This window comes from Manis pentadactyla, chromosome 11 (genome assembly GCF_030020395.1).
Source record: "Manis pentadactyla isolate mManPen7 chromosome 11, mManPen7.hap1, whole genome shotgun sequence".
Taxonomy (NCBI): Eukaryota; Metazoa; Chordata; class Mammalia; order Pholidota; family Manidae; genus Manis; species Manis pentadactyla.
This window is the reverse complement of record NC_080029.1, coordinates 4,444,106-4,451,778: the sequence shown is the minus strand read 5'-3', so window position 1 is coordinate 4,451,778 and position 7,673 is coordinate 4,444,106. Positions and strand designations below refer to the sequence as shown.

Here is a 7,673-nt window from a genome sequence, read left to right as displayed (position 1 = left end):
TATTGGCTTCGAATAATACATGGTTGATCTTTTCTCAGTATCAAATCTCACCTTGGAGGACCTGTTGGAGAGGAAGCCCTTGTCGGGGTGGGACCGGGGCAGGGCTGCTGGGAGGCGGGCTGGCCCTGGGGCTGGGCGGGCGGTCAGGCTGTGCTCACCTTCGGTGTCTGATCCACCCTCAGGACGGCGTCTGGGCAGCGACCACCGTGGCTGCAGGGTCCATAGCCCTTGGGTCAGCGTCGCTTTGGGTACTTGAGGAGAGGTTGTCTGTGATGAGTTCGCTTTATTAATGACGAATATAACACAGATGGCCTGTTTTCGGTACCACCTACGACTCGTGTGCAGGGTCAGGGCCCAGGCTGGCCCCCTCCAGGGTACGTGAGTGCATGCCCTCCGCGTGTGGCATTTGTCCCCCTCTCTGCTGACCGTCAGCGTCTCATCCGCCCTAGGAGAGCTTCTTGGAGAACACACCGACTTTGGGGAAGGGGCGGGGTTCACAGTGGGGAGGCATTCGCTTTGTGTGTGACGAATGACACGGCTGCGGTCTGCTTTCCGCGCCCCACGCTTGGAGTCAGAGGGCTCCCCGCCAGGCCCTCCGCCTCCCCAGGGCGCCGCCCCGCAGGCTGACAGGTGCATGGCCGGCACCTGCAGGTGTGTCCCAGCTGCTTCCCGGTCATCCCAAGGCCTCCAGCCCTGGGCACCAACCAGGGGACACGCCCAGGGTCCTGCTCGCTGCGCGTGCTGCTCCGCGTGGTACCCGAGGGGGGGTTGCCCGTGACGCGTCCGCTCCTATCATGACGCACAGTAGGCGGTCAGCCTCGCCTCAGTAGCAGATCGATCCCGCCGCGCATGCGCCTGCAGCCTGCGGGTCGGGGAGGGGGAGGGGGAGGGGTGGCCGAGCCCGGGCACGTGCCGACCGAGGCTGCTGCCACCTGGGGCGGCGCCCTCCTGGAGGAAGAGCCTCCGTCTGGAGTCAGCCCTGCTCAGTGGTACCTGAAATAGGTTGCCTGTGAGGTGTTCACTTTCTATACGATGAATATTATACAGTCAACCTCTTTCCGGTATCGAATCCCGCCCCGGACGACCTCCGCTTCGGGCGCCGACTCCACGCGGCAGAAGCCTCTGCGCTGGGTGACCCGTGGACTTGGTCTGGGGCTTGTGCCAACTGGCCTGCAAATTGTCCAGCTGTGTCCATTCTGGAGGCTTCTGAAAGCACCACGTTGTGGCCTCCATGCCTCCAAGCTTCCCGGTGGTGACCACAGGCGCTGGGCTAAGGCATTGGCACCCGGCCCTGCCCAGCCATGGCAGGATCACCCGGACAGTGGGAAGGGTCCAGGACCCTCTGAAAGGTGAACTCTGAGGGCGCTTCTCCAGGATGACCTGCGGTGTGTGGTGTCTGTTACATGCCTTCCGGACTGCAGGAAGCCCCCCCCTGAGCTGGGCTGGCCTCATCCTCACGGGCTCAGATGAGACAACATCCCCACTTTGGAGGGCTCAGCTCTGTGCACGCCTTTCCCCTGCAGGCTTCCTCCTCGGGCCTGTGGTCTCCTTAGGACCAGTGTGTGGGTGGGGCTGCCCCAGCACCAGGGGGACCAGCAGCGACCCTGCCCTGTGAGTTCCCTCCCTCCAGGCCACCACCCCTTCCCTCTGGCCCTAAGTTATGCAGATGCGCCACCTCCTGCTGGCCGGCCCCGCCCCTCCGCGCCAGCCCCTCTGCCACAGCCCTGCGGAGGGAGGAGGGAGGGCCACCCTCTCTGTCCTGGACCACCTTGCGGGCCTCCACTTGGGTCTCCCTTCATTCCCCCCAACCTCCTGTATGGAGAACATTTCAGAGTAGAGCCCAGCTCTCCCTGCCCTGCTCAGAGCCCCTCCAGGCAGCCCCTTCCCTCATGCTCTGCTCCAAAAGGGTCACTGGTGTCCCAAGGCCCTGGAACCGGCCAACCTCACCCCTTCGTGCTCCCTTCCTTACAGTGTATCCCTGTTTATGGCCACCCACCCTCCTGATGGGTGCTGAGTCCTGGGTGGTGGCCTCTGTGGAGCCTGACCTCACCTCTCCTGTCCAGGACTGCAGACCCCTCCTCATCACCCCACACCCTGCACGGCCCTTCTAGAACACTCAGCAACGTCCCTGCTCACTGCCCCCTCTGCAAGGGGCTGCCCCCTTTCAAGAACAGGTGTTCAGGATTCTAGGGGGATGAAATGCCCCTTGTTCTGCAAGTCTGTCCCTCTTTTCCCGGCCTAGCACCCCCACCTCTTTCCAGTCACCTGCTCTCAGTCACTCTGCTGCAGTTTTCTTCCTAGCTCATTGCTATCCAAAATGACCTGGTGTTCATGTCTACTTTCTCTCTCCCTGCTAGACTGTAAGATTTCCCAGGAATTTTTTTCTGTCCTGTTTCCTGCTGTGTCCCCAGCCCTGGGACCCAGGCCAGGCCCGTAGTAGAGGAAAGGTGAGTGTTTGTTGATTGACTAATAGACTCCTTAAGGGCAGGGACCTTATCAAGTTAATCCCTGGAAAGTGTCAGGTGCTCAAGCTGTGGTGCTGGAGCACATGAATATGGTAATCGGTTTTTAGAAATTCTTCACATTTGTTAAAAGCTGTTTGGTTTTCTGTTTTTTTCCTGCCCCTTACAGGATGTCATTTAAGTGTCTGAGGTTTCCTGAGGTTTGGGATCCCTCTCTCCCCTTTCCAGTGGGCCCCTGGGGCCCTGAAAGGAGCCGTAAGTCCCAATATAACCCCGTAGACACCAGTTCTACAAAAGGGGCCATTCTACAGTGCTGAGAGCCAGGTGCTCTGGGGAACTGCGACTGCACAGGCTGAAGCCTGGTATCAAGGTTAATATATTATGCATGAAACTGACTGAATAGGGACATTTGAAGATGAAAATTGCTGTGAATGCATCCACACATCTTTGGAATATATTAAACATGTGTGTATGGCAGGGTGGGAGGTGACATTAGCCTTACTTAATAGCTCCAGTGTAACCATCCCCAGGCCACAGAATTAACGAACGTGGGCCCCCCCAGCCTCCAGGCTGCTGCTGGGGAGAAACGTTGGGTCCATCAGCCAACATCTGAGAATTATGCATGAGACAAAATGCGCACCTGGGGCACCAGGGATGCCGCAGCATGCATGTTCTCAACTCATTTTAGATCCAAAGCGGTGACCCCAAATTGCTCAGTGCAGAATTTCATTAAAAGCCAAATTACTGATCTATTGTTTGAAGAGAAGAGAAAATAAACAAAGGGTCTTTCTCATCTGACAAGCCGAACAGAAGTGCCTGTCCCTGCAGCAGCCAGGATGGCCGCAGTCACTGTGCGCCCTTGATCTGGAGGGTCAGTGACTTGGGCCCAACCATCCAGGTCTGAGTTCACGAGGTGCACACCATTTCCCATGCCTGCGTGGGTGAGGATCTCTTCCCCACGCTCCACAAGAGTCACTTTTAGCACTGGACCTTTCTACCTATTTCCTTACTGTTTTTAAGGGTGGTAAGAAGAAAAATAATAGCTGCCTGGAATGGGCTTTTTGCCCTTGGGTAAGCCTCATTCACTGCTCCCCATTAGCCCCAGTTGGGGGGGCAGGCTCTGTGTTGCAGATGAGAGAAGAGGTCAAGATACTCATCCAAGATCACTGGCAGGGAGGCAGCTGTTACTCTGCCTGCTGTGAGCTGAGCGGCAGGGCTTTGGGAATAGCCCCTTCTTTTCTAGGAGTCAGGCCCTGAGAATATCTGAATTCTCTTTGCGTGACCAGTCAGGCTCACTTTTCCCAATGCTTAGCTCGCCATACCTCTCAGGGAGTTCTGCACCCATGGGGCATCTCCAGTTTGGTGCCATCACCCACAAAAGCAGGTGCTGTCAGCAGGGTGCAGTTCTCACTGCCCCTGGCTCATGTCTGGCATGGGGAGGGGGCTGCTTGCTCCATCAGGAGACCCAGGGCATCCACAGTAGGTGCCAAAGACCTGGGTGGACCCGCATCTTTTGCAGCCACAGTTAGGTGCATCTGAGGGCTATTTCAGGAGCCTGGGCTGTGTGCAGGTCTAGTCCTGGCAGCTGGTGAGCAGGGGTGGAGGGCTCCGAGCAGCCAGCTGATGTCTGCTGTCCCTCAAGCTCTCCCCACAGCCTTATTTAGGCACCACCCGGGACAGAGTCAGTGGCTGGTGCCGCTGAGACCCCCACGGGGGTCACAGTCCTGATGGGTCCTCAAGGATGCAAAGAGCCCCAGTGTCAGGACTGAGTGGGACCCTGAGTTTATTCCCCTCTTGTCCCACTCCCCTGCTCACACTCTCACGCAGGTAAGGAAACTGAGGCTCACAAGGGTGGAAGACTTTGCCTTGGCTATTTTTCTGAGGATTGTCTCAAACTTGGCTGTCAAGACTCGGCTCTGGCAGATAGGCAGTCTCCTTCATAAAAATGGGGGTGATGCAGTGCCCCAGGGCTGCAGAAACACCAAGTGGGGTCCAGCACCTCAGTACCCAAGGCAGGGTGATACGGCTACTCTGCCACAGAGCTTCTAGAAGCTGGGCCTTGACTCTGCAGTGTTGGCCCGTCGTAGGGGCTCAGCTAATGCCTGAGTTAAAGCAGGGAATCAACACAGGAGAATATATGGAAATCAGTTCTCTGTCTCCACCAAGAAGCCCACGGGAGGCACTAGGGAGGATGTTTGTGGAATGAAGAAATAAAAGCATGCTCTTTGCGGGAATAAAGAAGCCGAGAAATGAAGAATCTGGGGAAGATGGACATAAATCTCCACCAAGCACTGCCAAGGCTCTGCTGTCAAGGCCACTGAAAAGACCCTGCAAAGGCAGAAGGGCCATCCGTCATGGGGGGACAGGCCTGGGGGCCAGGAAGCAAGGGCATTGTGGGGCCTCACAATGGGAATGGTGGGGACCTGATGGGAGAGAGAGGGACCCGGGAAGGGCCAGCCTGGCCTGCTGGGTGAGCAGGCAGCTCCCGGTGAGTCCTGAACTCCTGGCGTGGGCAGCAGAGAAAACAGGAGACACTCGAGGTCTCATGACCGTCACTGGGTAAGACTTTGGTGTCATTATGGCTGCAGGACCCAAATGGGAGCATGATTAGGCATCTCAAAGCCCAACTCATGTCCTTGGTGCTTGATGCTGTTTTCATACCTGCAAGTCCCAGTGCCACACCTGTCTCAAGCTACACCCCTACCTAGAAAGCCTGCCGCTCCTTATCCTTATCAAGGACCTGCTTCAATGCCACCTCCTACAGGAAGTCTTCCCTGATCTCTCTCCCCCCACCCCCCACCCCCAATCCCTCGCCCACACACAGCCTCAGTCTGCAGTCAGACATCAGTTCTCTGATCTTTGATGCCCAGTCTGCAAGCTCCAAGGGGCCAGGGGCTCTTGTGACTGGGTCACATCCAGCCCCTGTGCCTGGTACAGGACATAGCCCAGCACAGGTGCCCTGTGATGCTTGCTGGCCTTTTCTTCCCTTTGCAGACACCCTGGACTGGGCACTCAGCAGGTGCCCAGTACACGGATCCCATTGGCAGAGCCTTGTTTGATCCCAACCATGAGCCCAGGGCTGGCCACAAGCTGCCACATCGGCCTGCTGCCTGGACGGATGCCGGCTGTGACTACCCTGCCCCTGGAGGCCCTCGGGTCTGGCACGTGCCCACTGGAAGTTCTACTTGTAGCTTCGTGGTCGGGCCTGGAGTAGAGGTAGGATTTACCCAGGGCACATGGGGCCTCGGGGAGACCCAAGCTCCTTGTCAGGGTCGGTCTCAGGCCAGAATCCATGCCGCCTCACTCAGTGCGGCTCACACAGTGTTCACTGAGCGAATGAATGGACAGGGCCCCCTGGCTGCTGCCCAGAACTCCCTCCACCACCACAGTCTCACTCCAAGGGGAGGCCAGCCCCACTCCATCCACCTGTGGAGAAGGGAGACGGCCCCACAGGGGCAGGAGGCTTGAGCAGGCGGGGCTCTTGACGGCGGGCCTTGGTCTTCCCGGGGCAAGACGCTGCTGAGACGGTGCTCAGAGCCTGGATGCGGAAACCGTCCAGAAGGCTGCTTCCCTCCATCTGTGATATCTTCGTTTTCTCTAACACTCAAAAATAGATGTTTCTGTTATGCTCTTTCCTTGGCAGGGGAGCGGCTGGGCCTGCCAAGGCCTGGGGGAGCCCGCCAGCCTGCTGAGTCTCACTGTGCAAACAGTCGGGGAGGAGGGGCATCTCTGCTAACTTGAAATCCCCGATCAGTAAACATGCCAATTTAAAGTGTAATTAACTCAGGCCGGAAAAAATTCAGATTTGGACTGCTTTTCACAGTTGAGGTTGTTTTTCTTTTATTTATTTATCTCTTTCCGGGTGTGGTGGTGTCTGTGGCAGGTTTAAGCCAGGAAAAATAGGAGGGGGGCTTGAGTGGGGAGGGGGCTGGTTGGGTGAGGAAATGGTGGAAAGGAAAGAGGCAGAGAGCAAGGACCGGCCGGACAGCCCGCCGCCTGGCCTCTGTGCCCTTCCTGTTGGGTATGGCGGGGAAACTGAGGCAGAGGGAAGGAGGGGGCACGCCATGTCACTCTGAGGGTGGGGCGCAGACCCCTGTGCCAGCTGGCTGTGATTTGAAATTGTGGGGTGCTGTCGAGGACCCCAGGAAAGCACTTGGCATGAACGGGCTCTGGGGCCCCGCTCCCCCCACCCTCCTGTCTCACCTCCCTCCCAGTGGCCGCCTGCTGTTCCGAGGGCCCCGCACTCTCTGACACTCCTTTGCTCTGCTGGTCCCCTCTTCTGCTCCCGGGACTCCCGAGTGGTCCCCGCTCTGGGCGAAGGCCGCGGACGCCCAGGCCCCCGCAGGCGACGCCCCGCGCCTTGCCAGCTCAGCACCTCTCCCACCTGTCTGAAGGGCCCGGAGCACCAGGCGGATCCCTTGGCGGGACCGAGTTGGACCGCGTGGGCGGGGGGGCAGCCATGAGGGCACACAAGCTCAAATGCAGGAGCAGATGAGCCGTCCCGCTCCCGCTGGGACGCCCGGGGCTTAGCCTGGTTACAAGGACCCAGAAACTCCTGCTCTTCCTGTTGAAATACTTTGAATGTTGTTAGCCATTTGAGTAATAAATACACATTATGAAATCTAAATGTGTGTCTGTATGTTCAGAGATGATGTTCATTAAGTGGAAGGTTTTAAAACAAAGACCATCTGCTTTCAGGAGGGATTTTCAAAGAGTCAGTGGCCTTTGCCCAGTGGGCACTTCACAGGGAACACCTTCCCTGGGGGGGCACCCCCTGCGTGTGAGCCCACATTTCCAGGTGGGAGCCAGGGCCACAAAAAGACACGCGTTCCTTTCCTCTCTGAGGTCTGAGATGGCTTCCCGGGCCCCTGCTGCCCGTGCCCCCCCTGAGGAGCAGAGGCCAGGGCCCAGGGGCAGACCCTGTGCCCACGCCTCAGCTCTGCCAGCCTCTGCCTGGTCACGACACAGCCAGGCTGACTCAGACTCAGGCCTGAGCGGATCCTCGTAAATTACATAATTACCTGGGCAACCTGCTGCCGGCCGGCGGGTGACTCACACTGTTTTCCCCTGAGCCTTGCGCCCACCCGCGTTTGCTGCCGCCTTGGTCTGGGCTGCCTGGGCAGGGGGAGGGGGCACCAGCTTGCCTCCCTCCCCAGCTCTGCAGCAAACGAAGGGCAGGCAGCCCCCAGCTGACCCAGGGCTTTGGTGGGG

General features: G+C 58.3%; 1 long non-coding RNA gene across 1 annotated transcript; it reads left to right on the top strand.

Annotated features, from left to right (window-relative positions):
* Positions 1-907: 907 nt before the first annotated feature.
* On the top strand, positions 908-7,077 carry LOC130679455 (uncharacterized). The gene is made up of 3 exons (XR_008992391.1): positions 908-2,447; positions 2,632-3,333; positions 5,457-7,077. It is a non-coding gene; the product is annotated as an uncharacterized LOC130679455 (long non-coding RNA).
* The last annotated feature ends 596 nt before the right edge of the window (positions 7,078-7,673 follow it).